Source organism: Stenella coeruleoalba (assembly GCF_951394435.1).
Source record: "Stenella coeruleoalba genome assembly, chromosome: 11".
Taxonomy (NCBI): Eukaryota; Metazoa; Chordata; class Mammalia; order Artiodactyla; family Delphinidae; genus Stenella; species Stenella coeruleoalba.
This window is the reverse complement of record NC_137157.1, coordinates 29143983-29159946: the sequence shown is the minus strand read 5'-3', so window position 1 is coordinate 29159946 and position 15964 is coordinate 29143983.

The window sequence follows — 15964 nt, the reverse complement described above, 5'->3', positions numbered from 1 at the left end:
TAGGATGTGACTATGTACACACACAAACCAACAGACATCAGTTTTCACAAAAATATTACAACATTACGTTTATAGTTTTATAATCTTTTTCACGTAAGTTGTGGATACTTTTCTATATATATATTATTAACTATTATTCTCTAATGTCATTTTAATTAACTGCATTAAATTCTATTATATAGAGGTACCATAATGTAGTTGTTATTTTTTAATATTACAACGAACACTTCCTTTCTCTTATAATTTGCAAAGCGCTGTCACATGCAATGGAATTTTATTCTTCACATTGGTTGTACCTAATCTGTCTGTTCTGCTTATCTCAATAGACACATTTTAAATGAAAATGCCATTTTAGTAGGTGGCTTATGTTTTCGAATTAGACAATAAAGGAGTGGATTTGAAGTCTATTTTCTCCCCTTACATCAATCTTTTTACCATTCTTAATTTTAGCATTCCTGTTTTTCTTTCTTTTTTTTTTTTTCGGTACGCGGGTCTCTCACTGTTGTGGCCTCTCCCGTTGCGGAGCACAGGCTCCGGACGCGCAGGCTCAGTGGCCATGGCTCACGGGCCTACCCGCTCCGCGGCATGTGGGATCTTTCCGGACCAGGGCGCGAACCCGTGTCCCCTGCATCGGCAGGCGGATTCTCAACCACTGCGCCACCAGGGAAGCCCAATTTTAGCATTTCTTATGAGCCATAGAACTATCTTTCATCTGCAGAGTCCTTACATATGGATGTGTATATATATATATTTTTTTTTTCATGTAATGTCTGAAACATTTATATGAACATATTTCCATACAAATAACCCAAAGAAAGTTTAGTATTAGTTGTTTTTTAGGTTTGTTTGTTTGTTTCTTTATACTGCAGGTCCTTATTTGTCATCAATTTTATACGCATCAGTGTATACATGTCAATCCCAATCGCCCAATTCAGCACACCACCATCCCTACCCCACCACGGTTTTCCCCCCTTGGTGTCCATAGGTTTGTTCTCTACAACTGTGTCTCAACTTCTGCCCTGCAAACTGTTTCATCTGTACCATTTTTCTAGGTTCCACATACATGCATTAATATACGATATTTGTCTTTCTCTTTCTGACTTACTTCACTCTGTATGACAGTCTCTAGATCCATCCACATCCCAATAAATGACTCAATTTCGTTCCTTTTTATGGCTGAGTAATATTCCATTGTATATATGTACCACATCTTCTTTATCCATTTGTCTGTTGATGGGCATTTAGGTTGCTTCCATGACCTGGCTACTGTAAATAGTGCTGCAATGAACATTGGGGTGCATGTGTCTTTTTGAATTATGGTTGTCTCTGGGTATATGCCCAGTAGTGGCATGTCTGGATCATATGGTAATTCTATTTTTAGTTCTTTAAGGAACCTCCATACTGTTCTCCATAGAGGCTGTATCAATTTCCATTCCCACCAACAGTGCAAGAGGGATCCCTTTTCTCCACACCCTCTCCAGCATTTGTTGTTTGTAGATTTTCTGATGATGCCCATTCTAACTGGTGTGAGGTGATACCTCATTTTTGAGGTAGTTTTGATTTGCATTTCTCTAATAATTAATGATGTTGAGCAGCTTTTCATGTGCTTCTTGGCCATCTGTATGTCTTCTTTGGAGAAATGTCTATTTGGGTCTTCTGTCCATTTTTGGATTAGGTTGTTTGTTTCTTTAATATTGAGCTCCATGAACTGTTTATATAGTTTGGAGATTAATCCTTTGTCCATTGATTCATTTGCAAATTTTTTCTCCCATTCTGAGGGTTGTCTTTTCATCTTGTTTATGGTTTCCTTTGCTGTGCAAAAGCTTTGAAGTTTCATTAGGTCCCATTTGTTTATTTTTGTTTTTATTTCCATTACTCTAGGAGGTGGATCAAAAAAGATCTTGCTGCGATTTATGTCAAATAGTGTTCTTCCTATGTTTTCCTTTAACAGTTTTATAGTGTCCGGACTTACATTTAGGTGTTGAATCCATTTTGAGTTTATTTTTGTGTATGGTGTTAGGGAGTGTTCTAATTTCATTCTTTTACATATATCTGTCCAGCTTTCCCAGCACCACTTGCTGAAGAGACTATCTTTTCTCCATTGTATATCTTTGCCTCCTTTGTCATAGATTAGTTGACCATATGTGTGTGGGTTTATCTCTGGGCTTTCTATCTTGTTCCATTAATCTATGTTTCTGTTTTTGTGCCAGTACCATATTGTCTTTTTTTTTTTTTTAACATCTTTATTGGGGTATAATTGCTTTACAATGGTGTGTTGGTTTCTGCTTTATGACAAAGTGAATCAGTTATACATATGTTCCCATATCTCTTCCCTCTTGCGTCTCCCTCCCTCCCACCCTCCCTACATATTGTCTTGATTACTGTAGCTTTGTAGTATAGTCTGAAGTATCCTCCAGCTCTGTTTTTTTCCCTCAAGACTGCTTTGGCTATTCGGGGTCTTTTGTGTCTCCATACATATTTTAAGATGATTTGTTCTAGTTCTGTAAAAAATGCCATTGGTAATTTGATAAGGATTGCATTGAATCTGTAGATTGCTTTGGGTAGTATAGTCATTTTCACAATATTGATTCTTCCAATCCAAGAACATGGTATATCTCTCTATCTGTAGGTATCATCTTTAATTGCTTTCATCAGTGTCTTATAGTTTTCTGCATACAGGTCTTTTGTCTTCCTAGGTAGATTTATTCCTAGGTATTTTATTCTTTTTGTTGCAATGGTAGATGGGAGTGTTTCCATAATTTCTCTTTCAGATTTTTCATCATTATTGTACTGGAATGCAAGAGATTTCTGTGCAACTTTACCTAATTCATTGATTAGCTCTAGTAGTTTTCTTGTGGCATTTTTAGGATTCTCTATGTATAGTATCGTGTCATCAGAAAACAGTGACAGTTTTACTTCTTCTTTTCCAATTTGTATTATTTTACCTAAATGTCCATCGACATAGTAATGGATAAAGATGTGGTACATATACACAATGGAACATTACTCAGCTGTTAAAAAGAATGAAATAATGCCATTTGCAGCAACATGGATGGGCCTGGGGATTATCATACTAAGTGAGTAAGTCAGACAGAGAAAGACAAATATCATATGATATCGATTATATGTGAAATCTTTAAGAAAATGATACAAATGAACTTATTTACAAACCAGAAACAGACTCACAGACTTAGAGAACAAACTTATGGCTACGGGGGGGAAGGTGGGGGAAGGGACATATTGGGAGTTTGGGATTGACATGTGCAATCCCAGGAAGAATATATTGATTTTTATTGCCTCATAGAATAAAACATTTCAAAATACTAATAATTTTAGACAAAATTTTAAAATTTAGAAACATTTTTGAAAAACAATGTTTTTAAGTATTATTGCAAAAGAAGACCACAAAGTATAATTACTTTCTTTTTGTTCACTTTTATAGACACACAGACAATTTGAGGATTTCAAAATAATTATTTACTGAATAACAGCTACATAGAGAAAGGATAGCAGGTGTAAACAAAGAGAAATAGCAGGAGAACAGTATTGTTAGAACAAACTGGATTAATCTCTAAAAATACATTCATACGGGCTTCCCTGGTGGCGCAGTGGTTGAGAGTCCGCCTGCCGGTGCTGGGGACACGGGTTCGTGCCCCGATCCGGAAGGATCCCACATGCTGTGGAGCGGCTGGGCCAGTGAGCCATGGCCGCTGGGCCTGTGCGTCCGGGCCTGTGCTCCGCGGTGGCGGGGTGGGGGGGGCACGGCAGTGAGAGGCCCGCGTACCAAAAAAAAAAAAAAAACATTCATACTCTATCCATATGACTATAGAAAGTTCTAGAAATCACAAGTAAACACAAGCAAGTAGTCTATTAGCCACCAGAACGACAATACCACATGTCATGTTGCCTCTGAAAAAATGCTTTTCACTTCTGAGATAATTAATGTGAAACATGCAAGTAACATCTTAATGTTATTATAAAAATAATTTTTATACTGTGAACTCTCTGAAAGTCTTGAGGTTCATGATCCACACTTTGAGAACTACTGCCTGAGACCTTTTCCTTGTGGGCTGCTCATCACTTAGGTCTCAGCTGCCTCAGACAGGCTTTCTACCACCCAAATTGAGGGGGTCAGGGACTTGCCTTCACTTATTCTCTATTGCTTTAACATATCATCGTTTGTTGCATTTACCACTCTCTGGAATTATCTTAGGTTGTTTGTTGATTTTTTAGCAATGTATTTTATAACTATCATTTCCACAAGAATAAGGACTTTATTGGTCCCTTAGGGTTGGCACAGGTCCTCCATATATGTTTGTTGAGTGAATGCAATACTTTTCAAGAATACTCCTTGTTGTTCTCAACTTGTCTGTTTTTTCAGATGGATTCTCATTTACATTTTTATAGCAAAAACAATACTGTTGGATTTGAATGAGGTCACACTGATTTTTATAACTCAACCGAGGAGAAGTTGACATCTTTACAATATTGTATTTTGACATCCAAGGATAGATTGTCTTAGCATTTATCTAAGTGGTTTTTTGTAACTGTGAATATCTAGCTTTTAACTGAATCTGTACAGTAAATTAATTAACTTTTGAAAACTCCATGCCATGACAGAATCATGGTGGAATATGATTCCAGTCTAACCACTGGAGAATTTTAAATAGTTCATTTTTAATCTTTTTTTCAGGTCTAGTTTTCTCCAGATTATCTTGTCTCTATTACTGAACCAACCGAACCTAGAAGATACAAAAATACTATCATTTACAGTGCTGATATGGATTTTGATTTTTTTGTACAGGATAAGCAAGAATTTAACTTCCCTTTATTTTTCATGAAAGTAGGTAAAGCACAAGGAATGTACTCATGACATTATAGTTTTTTTTTAAGTTCAAAGTTTCAACCTAGAAGTTTCTCTGACATGTCCTTTAAAGCTCACAAGACAGATACAAGCCACTGTATGTGAAGCATGTCTGCCAGCTGTTACGGTTTATATATGTCTAATATAATGTATATCATGATTATAGATATTAATTGGATTTAAGTGGAGTGAAATAGGAAGAAGTGTAACAATCATTTCAAATACAAAAATTTTTTAAAATACATCAAGATTGGGCTTCCCTGGTGGCGCAGTGGTTGAGAGTCCGCCTGCCGATGCAGAGGACACGGGTTCGTGCCCCGGTCTGGGAGGATCCCACATGCCGCGGAGCGGCTGGGCCCGTGAGCCATGGCCGCTGAGCCTGCGCGTCCGGAGCCTGTGCTCCGCAACGGGAGAGGCCACAACGGTGAGAGGCCCGCGTACCGCAAACAAAACAAAACAAAACAAAACATCAAGATTATATTATGACAACTAATCATAAAAAAGTGATGACATCAGGCTTTCTGCCTTCTTCTATCCCTTATTAATCTGTGTGTGTGTGTGTTTACCCAATACGTTCTAGCAGTTAAGAGTGTTCTATAACATATCTGCTGATTCATTTTGAGCAATTCACTTCGCCTCAGTTTGTTTATCTTTAAAATTGGAAAGGTCATGGTGCCTATTTTGCAAAGCTTTACTCATGACCTTAAATGAGTTATGCATGTATAACTTTTAGAAAAATTTCTTGCAGACAGTAAACACTCAACGATTGTTAGCTATTATTACTGTTATGGAGGTCCACCACTTCCAGCATGTATGAAAGAGAGTGACATGGAAGGTGGTGCATTGTGTAGGAGCAGCAAATTCCCTGAGATAGGAATCTTTGCTTCTGTCTCTTCTGTTGTCTGCTTTGCAACTAACTCTATGTATATAAACTCTATGTATTTAAACCCTTTAAATCTCATTTTCCCTTTTTGTAGAATAGAATTAATTACCACCAACATAGGCGATGGTAAAAGGATTAAATGAGTTAATACATTACTTAGAACATTGTAAGCATACAGTGGTTTATTTTGGTAAGCTAAAGCATATAAAAATAGACATAAATTATTAATATTTATACTAATATTAAACATGCAAAAACAAATTAAAAATACAACTTATCAAAAGTATTATAAGGTAAACTAATAAGATGTAATGAAAGAGACTACAAGCATTGGAAAGCAGAGAAAGACTGCCTGTTGGATAAACAAATATTTAAACTGGGTAGGAAAATATGAAGAAGTGGAGCAAAGAGTGTTTAGTGCAGAGATTTCAGAATTTTTTAATGAGGGGTCGATGATAAAAGCTGGGTAGTTTAGTGGCATGGAAATTGCAATTGGTTATGTAATGATGACCAGGTTATGTAGGTCATCACAGTCCATACTATACATTTTAGATTTTCATTCAAGTGCTTTGGATGCTAATAATTGTAGGTAATTGAATGACAAGAGGAAGCCAAAAGGCCAAATTGGACACAGCAGCATTAGTCCAGACAAGAATTGAAGATGATGACTTGAACTACAGAGGTGGCAATGGAAATGGATAGAACTTAGTACATATAATTTCAGTATAATCAAAGAATGAGTTAACTGCATAAAAATATTTCCTTCTAATGTCTGTAGCTGGAACTTAATTAAGAACTTTAAAGACTGTAAGCACTGAAAAAAAAATCTTATGGAGCTACTCTTCAATATGCAATTCAAATTAAAATCAATACAAACCTATACAATGAGTGTAAGACAGTTAGAAAAATTCTGATTTGCCTCTTGAGGGAAAACCAAATTATTCATTTATTGGTCCACACATAAATACCAACCAAATTATTCATTTATTGGTCCACACATAAATACCTATAAAGACTTAGGCACCATATTGCACTACAGACCAGCCCCCTGTCCTCACGAAGCACAGAGTCGAGGTGGAAAAGACGCAAATAAGCATGCAGTTATGATGCTGTGTGGCAAATGCTTCTACAGAGGGAAGAATAAGAGAGAGTAGCAGCAGCTGAACCAGGCCTGATTGATTGAAGAAGATTTTACATTGGGAAGTGAAAATCAAGATGAACCTTTACAGTGAAGGATGAGCTGGGGTTAGCCAAGGGGAGAATAGTTCACATAATTCCAGACAGGGGGAAAGCTTTTGAAAGGTACAAAGGGTGGAAGAAGCCTATAATTTTGGGAATCAACTGCTTTCCCATGACGGAATTCATGAATAGAAGGTCTGTATATACACTGAAAGTTAAAAATAAATTCCTTTTTCTTCTGATTAACTCTATGATGTTTCAGAACATATCGTTTTCCAAGGAGCTAAATTAAACAAGGGTTTAACTATGCACAAATAGCATAAAAGATTAAAAATATTTTTGTCTTAACCTTTTTAAAAATGAACACTTTCCTAGGAGTCCAGGAGGCATATTGTATGACTATAAAGTTTTTGAAAACTTAAATAATCCTGAAGTGTATTTTTAGTACCAAAGTCATGTTTTGAAAATGACATCATATTGACTCATTATAAAACAGGTTCCACTAAAAACAAATTGACTTCTAACAGCAGATGGTATAAGTACTCATTATTTTAATGTTGAAAGCTTTGGTCCTGAAATTTAATATCTACCCTTCATTCCAAATATCCTTCCTCTATTACATGTGCAAGTAAATGGTTGACCTGTAAGATTAAGTAGTTAATAGACTTTCAGATGATACACATTTTCCAGGGCTATATGGTTTCCCCTAAGATTCAGAAGAGAATTTTAGAAAATAGCTCTGGGGTTTTAAAATATAAGTTGTAGTTGACTTATTCATAAACCACAAAGTTTTTTAGGATAATTACTTCAATATTGAAAACTCTAGTGTACTTCTAAGCTTCCCGTCTGCAGAATATATATTTTTAGATACTCATCCAAACCTATTATATTCCAACCGATGCCCAATTTCTTCCTTTGCACAACAATGAAATTACCATGTTAATAAAAGTCTTTCTAAAGTTTCCAAGAAGAAAATGGGGCAGATCCATTACAGTAATCTTGGCAATGATTTGTTGATTTAAATATTTCTGTATTAAAAATAATCATGTTTTTTGCCTTCTCTAGTTAGATTTGGCCATAACTCAAATTTTGAATAAATTAATGATTTCCAAAGTTGGTTGTTGATTGAAATCATTCAAGGAACTTAAAAAAAAAAATACAGATTCCCAAGAAATGTCTCTTGGAGATCCTAATTGAATGTGTGTACTATGACATTTACATTTTTAACAAACACCGAAAGTAATTACAATAATCAGATGAAAGTAAGTTATGTTCTATTCATTCCTCTATTTTTGCTTCTCTATGTAGTAGACTATCCAAGGTTTGGATTCTCCTCATTTCTCTATGTTTGCTTCTCTGTATAGTGGAAGATACCATCATCCTAAGTTTGGAGGCCTTAGGCTAATATCAGGCATTTGTACTATTTTGTGCTATTGTACAATAAGTGTAAGACAGTTATAAAAATTCTGATTGTACTATTTGTACTTTGTACCATTGAAATGATCTTCTCCTCAGGACCTTAGATTCCAAAAGCCTGATTTCTTATAGTCCCCTGTGCTAATTAAACAGCCCCTTCGAAATTCCTGTGCCTTATCAGTTGTCTTAGGGAGAGAATGTCTCTGCCTTTTTTTTTTTTTTTAAGTGAAAAACGTGTGACTCCAATGGAGGAAATTCAGGATTAGTTAATCAGAAAGACCCATAGAGGAAGCGAAGACTTCATCATAGCTTTCTTCATGACTATCTATTCAGTCTATTAATAATGCAGATTTGAGGAGAGAAGATGTTAAAAGACTCAGGGTCTTCAGGAATATTCCTATTGGTCCAGACATAGGCTCTGGCAAATCTAGAAGCTAGTTAGTCATGGAATATTTATTCATTTTGTGTTGATTGAAAATTGATGCATGGAATTCAGATGGACAAAGAAAATTACAATACTTATTTTTTAAATTTTTTGTTTAATCTCCCTTCCACCAACACTAGATCGTAGGAAATCTGAGCTTAGTAGTTGACATTTTGTTAGTCTCTATCCATTTAAATAGTCTCTTTCAATTTAGATTGTCTCTTTAGCTTTCCAGAGATTAACTCCCTCAACATTATCTTCTACAGGATGGAATCTGGGTGTGGAACTTAATATATCTTCCTGGTTACAGGGGCTGATGAAGGGAAGGAGCAGCTACTAGGATTGGTATGGTGGTTCTTTTGTTCCTTGGTATCTTCACTGATGAACTCCTGCACTGGAGATTGTGGCTCCTGAGTTTGTGGCCTCTTATCTCTGGGGTGGATTGTGTACCCATCAATCCTCTATGATGCTCATCTCTTACCATCTCCGGCTGGCTTTGAGTAACTTCCTGATGTTTGGCTATGACTCCCAAACAAATCCCTGCTTGTGTGGTTGTCTCTGCAATCACTGCAGTAATAGAACCAAGGCCAGAGAAGAGTGAGGGAGGTCAAGAAGGGACTTAGATGAGTTTCAGGATCCGTTTTCCTGTTGCTGCTGTAATAAATGATCACACACTCTGTGCCTTAAAACAGCACAAATATATTATCTTTCAGTTCTGAAGCTCAGAAATCCAAAATGAGTTTCACTGGGTTAAAATCAAGGTGTCAGCAGGACTACATTTTGCGGGGGCTCTAAGAGAGAATTCATTTCCTTGCCTTTTCCAGCTTCTAGAGACATCACTTTTTTTTGTCTCTTAAGTCCACCATCTTCAAAGCTGGCAATGGTCAGTTGTGCCTTTCTCACATCACATCACAGTCACATCATGTTACATCACTCTGACATTAACTTTTCTGACTCCTTCTTCCACTTTTAAGGACCCTGTGATTCCATGAGGCCCACCCAGATAAACAAGGGCAATCTTCTATTTTAAGGTCAACTGAGTAGTGTTCTTAATTCTGTCAACTACCTTAAATCCTCATTGCCATGGAATGGAATATGTTCACAGTTTCTGGGAATGAGGATGTCTACATCCTTGAGAAACCACTATTTTGCCTACAACAGCTTCTAAAACATTTTGGGGAACTATGGGTTCATTTAAATTAAATCTCCAAGGATGTTTGATTAGAAGAAAGTTGTGCTCTTTAGATCCATGACTTCTAATATGTTTGATCATAATTTTTAAAAAATCAATTATAGCCACATCACGTAGTATCTCCTAATTTATACTCTAACATTAGACAATTAGACTTTTTATTTTTTAGCTTTTATTATCCAGCTAGGAAGGTGAGTTGAGATATGACTTTTAGTAGCGTGATTCAGCTGTTATACATTGCTAAATTGTGTATTTAATACTCCCTTGGAATCAGGGAAAATAAAATTATAATAAATTTATTTCTGGTCTGCTTAATGTCCTTTCTGGGAATAGACTTGGGAGTAACTTAAAAAGTACACTGAGACATTTCCTTGTGGGCATGTGGGTTGTTCTTCCCAGAAGTGTTGTTGTATACTAGTCTGGGCAACCAGTCTCAGAAAGGAGGGTGTGAGTGCTCACAAGTGTGCATTTATTTCTGTGATCACCATGGTCATGACTCAGAGTAGAGTCCCTAAATGAGTCATATCTCACTTTGCCACTTTGGAAAAAAAGAAAAAGATGAGTATCTAAGAGAAAAACAGTTATGTGGTTGTGCTGGATCATGGATCACAACCACTGAAAATACTAATCCCAATATGAGTACCAAATTTCTAATATCATTTTGTCCATGAATTTTATCAGGATCCTTCCTAACACCGACTCCTTCCTTCCCCATTTTCCTGCCTACTTCCCAGTTATATTTCCCTTTACTGCTCCTATGATTACTTTGTGATAAACGCAACACCTGCTGTTGTTTTATATATAACGTAAATATATACATAATATGAATATATATTAATATATATTTACATATTTTATAATTATGTTATTTTACATATATAAATATATATAATGTAAAGTAAATGTGTATATGTATATATGTAATGTATGTATATATAAAAACATGTTCAGTAATTCCCCTACATACGGACCTTCAAGCTGTGAACTTTCAAAGATGTCCCTGTATGCCCCTTTATGCCAGCTGTTGTACTGTACTACTGTACTTTTCAAGGTACTGTACTGTAATATTAAAAATGTTTTCTTTATTTTTTGTTTGTTTTTTATGTATTATTTGTGTGAAAAATATTATAATATTACAGTATAGTACTGTATAGCCAATTGTGTTAGTTGGGTACCTAGGCTAACTTTGTTGGACTTACAAACAAATTGGACTTACAAACGAGTTCTCAGAATGGAACTCATTGGTATGTAGGGGACTTACTGTATATACATTTAGTTAATATGATTTCCACACAGAAGAAGACTAAATAGAACAGGAAAGTAAACAAAGGAAGGGAGTGTACCATTACTTTTAGATTCACTACTTCAATTTTATTAGCTTTTATATATGATTCTTCTTAAGGAATACGGTTATAGTATATATTTGGAGAACATTCCTTAGAAAAAGAAAAGAAAGGCAAAGTAAGCATTTTTCAAATAGGGCTAACATGTGGTTGAATTTGAGCCCTCTGCTTCCCTTCCTCAATTCCAAATGTTACTTTCTTCCTAAATGAAATTCCAAGGTCTCCCTCTTCAACTAATATAGGAATCTTTACAACTGAAGTGGTGAAATATGTCTAAGACATTATTATGTGTTTAAAGACAGTCACTCTAAAACACCAGATCTAATCAGGTCTCTCTAAATACATCTCGTTGTATACGCAGAGCTCCATAAGCAGTTTATTTTAATTCCTTATTTCTTAAAAGAGTCTTTCATGGTAGTGATATCTAGAGAAATTCACCATTTACCATTCTTGACAAAGATAATAAAGATCATTAACGTTTTAGTTATTTACAATATAGAGAACGCTTTCATGTATATTATTTGAACTGATCCTTGTTAAAACTCAGTGAAATACAAATTATTAAGTCTGTGTTAAAGATGAAGAAAATCAGGCCTCAGAAACAGGACATCTGCCTCCAAATTCCTTGACTTTTCAGCTCCACCATCCCTGAAAGAGGAGATACTGTCTCATGTTTTCCATTTCCCTTTGGATACTCATTCTCTCACCACCCCTCACGACCACCCCCAACTCAATTTGGATTCTTCCACTGTACATGGTACATGTAAGCCCTAGGGATTTTCTCTCAGCAGGCTGTCTGTCTCAGTTACTCTTTTGTTTCTGTCATAATGTTATCGAAAGTGGGATTTGGCTGCTCGTTGTTCTAAAGCCAATAAAGCGGCAAAGTTGGTGGAAAGGAAAGTTTGCTTTACTTTGGAGGCCAGCAACCAGGAGGGAGGGTGGACTCCTGTCCAAAGGCCAACTCCCCCAATGACAATCAGTGGGCAAGAGCTTTTGTAGGCAGAGGGAGTGTCTACATGCAGAAACGGCACAGTCAGCTCTGACAGTCATCTTGAAGTTGGTCATGCAGTGTTCAGATCAGTGTCATCTTGATTGTTTTAAGTACAGTTAATCTTCAGTTCCAGGATCTATTTGTTCCCATTTCTTTGAGGCCAGCTCTCGGAATTGTGGCAGCTTATGTCATGGCTATAGTCTGGTCATCATGTAGTTAACTTCCTCCTGGTGGGGGTTTTAGTATCTATAAGACAGCTCACAGGACATGGCTCAGAATATTATCTATAGCCCTTGAGGAGGAACTAAAAGTCTTTGACTACGCTTAATGACTAAACTATTAATATTTGGTCTTCTTTGACTGCTTTCCTTTGCTTCTGTTCTGCATTTTCTCATTTTTCTGATTAAACTTATTAAAGTTTTTCTGCAGACAAAGACCATAGGGTCCTGCTCTGCTCCAATAGCACCTATTACAATTTGTCTTTTATTTATTTTTCTGCTTACTCTGTGTGAGTGTGTGTGTGTGTGTGTGTGTGTGTGTGTGTGTGTGTATTTCTCAATGGAGTGAGATCATACTTGCTTTTTATGTTGTTGTTTTCACCATAAAATCTCTAGCATCTATCACAAAGTTCTGCACAGAGTAGGAGTTTAAGTATTTGTTGAATGAATGAACAAATACATGAAGATCATGGTTTAATCTACTCACAGCTAAAATATTATATATGCCAAAGGATTCTGAATTCGATTTGGAGTCTGATGAGTATCTTTTAAGAATTAAACCATAATGGAGGTAGTTCCGGGATTATGTGAGGTCTTCCAAAAGTCTGGGAGATATCCAAATCTCCCCACACTTCTTAGGCTGTGTCATGAAAGCATTTAAGTTTGTTCCTTTTGCCTCACAGTAGAGTCTTTAAACTTTCACTTCTCAATCAATTTGTGCTTCAGAAATATTCATACTATGAGTCTCACAGATTTAACAGTCTCTCACTGCCAATTTAAAACATGCCATCAACACTAAGTTGGCGTGCAAATGATAAAGAACACAGAACTTGTGGACAGGTGGTGGGATTAGTTCTTTCACTAATTTGCTGTTTTTTTTTTTCTCCCTGGGGCAGTTTTTTAACTTCTTTGGACTTTACAATCTTTATCATTATAATGAAGTCAGTAAAGTATAACTAGGTAAAAAAACAACAACAAAAGTAATAGTAAGCAGAGAAAATCAGTTACCATTTTAGACCTATGAAATAACATTAATTAAGAAAATTTTTTTCATTGGCAAATGTAATGAAATGTTCAAAGCCGTTGATCCAGTAATCCCCATATCTAGATATCAAAATATTAAGTGATTTATAATCAGAACAATAAGTTTTTCAACTCTACATAATTTTTTCAACATTATGTATTATTTTAGGGTAATAGAAAGTTGGACGAAATTCTAAATTAGAGGAGAAAAAAGCATGTGTAAGTGATTATATGGTAAACTCATGTAATGAAATATAATACATTACTAAAATTATACCAATATTATGTAATAAAGAGGAAACATTTTATTCAAATAAATCAGTAAAAGTGCAATATATAATTTCATAATCTCTCTTTGCAGTGATATAGAGCTGTATGGTCTTGCATCAGCATACATACCTAACAATGAAATATTAAAGTGAAATCATTGACACAATTATCTCCTTGAACAAAGATATCTTTATCTCTAGTCTCATAATTTTACACAACTTAATATCAAAATAATCATCTTACTAAGAAGCAATTCCTGATAATGAATAATTCCTAAATGCAGATACAGAATTCATTATTTTATGGGTATTTTTTGTAATTATGATCTTATTTATGTATTCTTATCCCAACCAGAAATAAAGTGAAGAGTTTGACTGTCAAACGTATGTGGGAATTTTGGATAAAATCTTGAAAACTTTTTGTTTAATTTTTATACTTTGACAATTATAATAGCTTTTTGAAATGAAATTATACTTTGTATTTCAAATTTGAGAAAAGATAAAATAAAAATTATATATGTTATGAATTTTTTCACATTTTTATTATAAATAATGTGAAAAATATTATGATACATTTTGTCAAGAACATCTTCCCTCATTTTATGCCCATATTTGTTTTGAAGAAAGTACTCTGGGTACTCAGAAAGCATTGCCTCACCTCAAAAATATAGTTTTAAATAAATGTACCGTCTGATGACCAAAGGAGGCTTTTCAGACATTATGCTTCATGTAAACACAAGCCAACCTCAAAAAAACCCTGGCTCAGTTTGCAAAAAGGAATCTTTTAGGTGACTGTTCTTAAACTTCATTAACTCTAATTTTCTGTTTCATCAGTAACGATCAGAATTCCTGAGGACTGTCCCCTAAGGTATTGGTCTAACTCACCAACATTTATAGAACCCAGTACAACAGATGTGATTTTCCCTCATTTTGCTTACTGAAAATAATGCGGTGTTTTACCACAACTGCAGTTTTCTGGTTTCAGAACCCAACCCATAGAATTTCATTTGGTTTTCTAATTTGATCCAGCTGTTGAAATAGAACTTTTCTTTTCTCTTTTCTCCTTCTCTTCTCTTCTCACCTCCCTTCTTTCCTTCCTTCCTTCCTTTCCTTTCTTCTTCTTCTACTTCTCCTCCCCTCTTTCTTCCTCTCTCTCTCTCTCTCTCCAGTCAATTATTCTTTGGAAACTTATGGCTAAATGGAAGTAACATTGTTAAAAAGAAGTGAATTTTCAGCATCACAAATGCTACCGGCACACACCTGTTTCATAAGGCAGATACAAGGAGTAATGAAGACTTTACTAAATGTGCTCATCTTGTGTCACCTTGAACCTATCCCCTGCCTCCGCCTTCTAGAATCCAAGTTACTCCTTCAGATTCTTCTGGCAGAACCCCTGTTATAAAATATCTCTATTAACTCTTTCACCCTGAACACTCAAAATTAAGAAAAAGAAGGTAAATAAAAGCAGCTAGTTTGCATTATTGAATAATACTTTCAAACCTTCTGAGTAGCTGGCTGTGAGTGTGAGTATAGAGTCTAACCAAATGGTCTCCTTTGCTCTGACATTCGTTCATTCATTTAGTCCTTCATTCATTCACTCAAGATATATGGAATGTCCAACTGTGTGTTTAGAATTAGCCTTTGTTCTTGACAGATAGCAGTGGATAAGATGGACAAGGCCCCTGCTCTCAAGGAATTTTTTGGGGGAAAAGATAATAAACAAGACACTGTCCAAAAATAGTTTAAGTACTATGAAAAATAAAATAAGGTAAAGGGATGGAAAGTGATGAGAACATATGCTGTTTTATAAATGGTGGTCATGGAAATGGAATTTGAGCATAGATCAAAGTGTCCCAGACAGAGGAAAGAGCAAATATAAATGTCCTGAGGTAGGACCAAATTAGCATGTTACAGGTGAGAGTTAAGTGCAGAGGTTTGGACAAGGAAGTGTTTGTGTAAAGCCTTATAGATTGTGATGTGGGGTTGTGTAGGAGTGGGGTAGAGAGAGAGGATGAGTGGAAGCAGGAAAATCACTCAGAATATTTCACATCCCAGGTGAGAGATGATGGTGTTGAATTGGTTGATAGCAGAGTTGATGAAAAGGGGACTTATTGAGGATATACTTTGGATGTTATGTTAGTAGTATTTAACTGATGGATTAC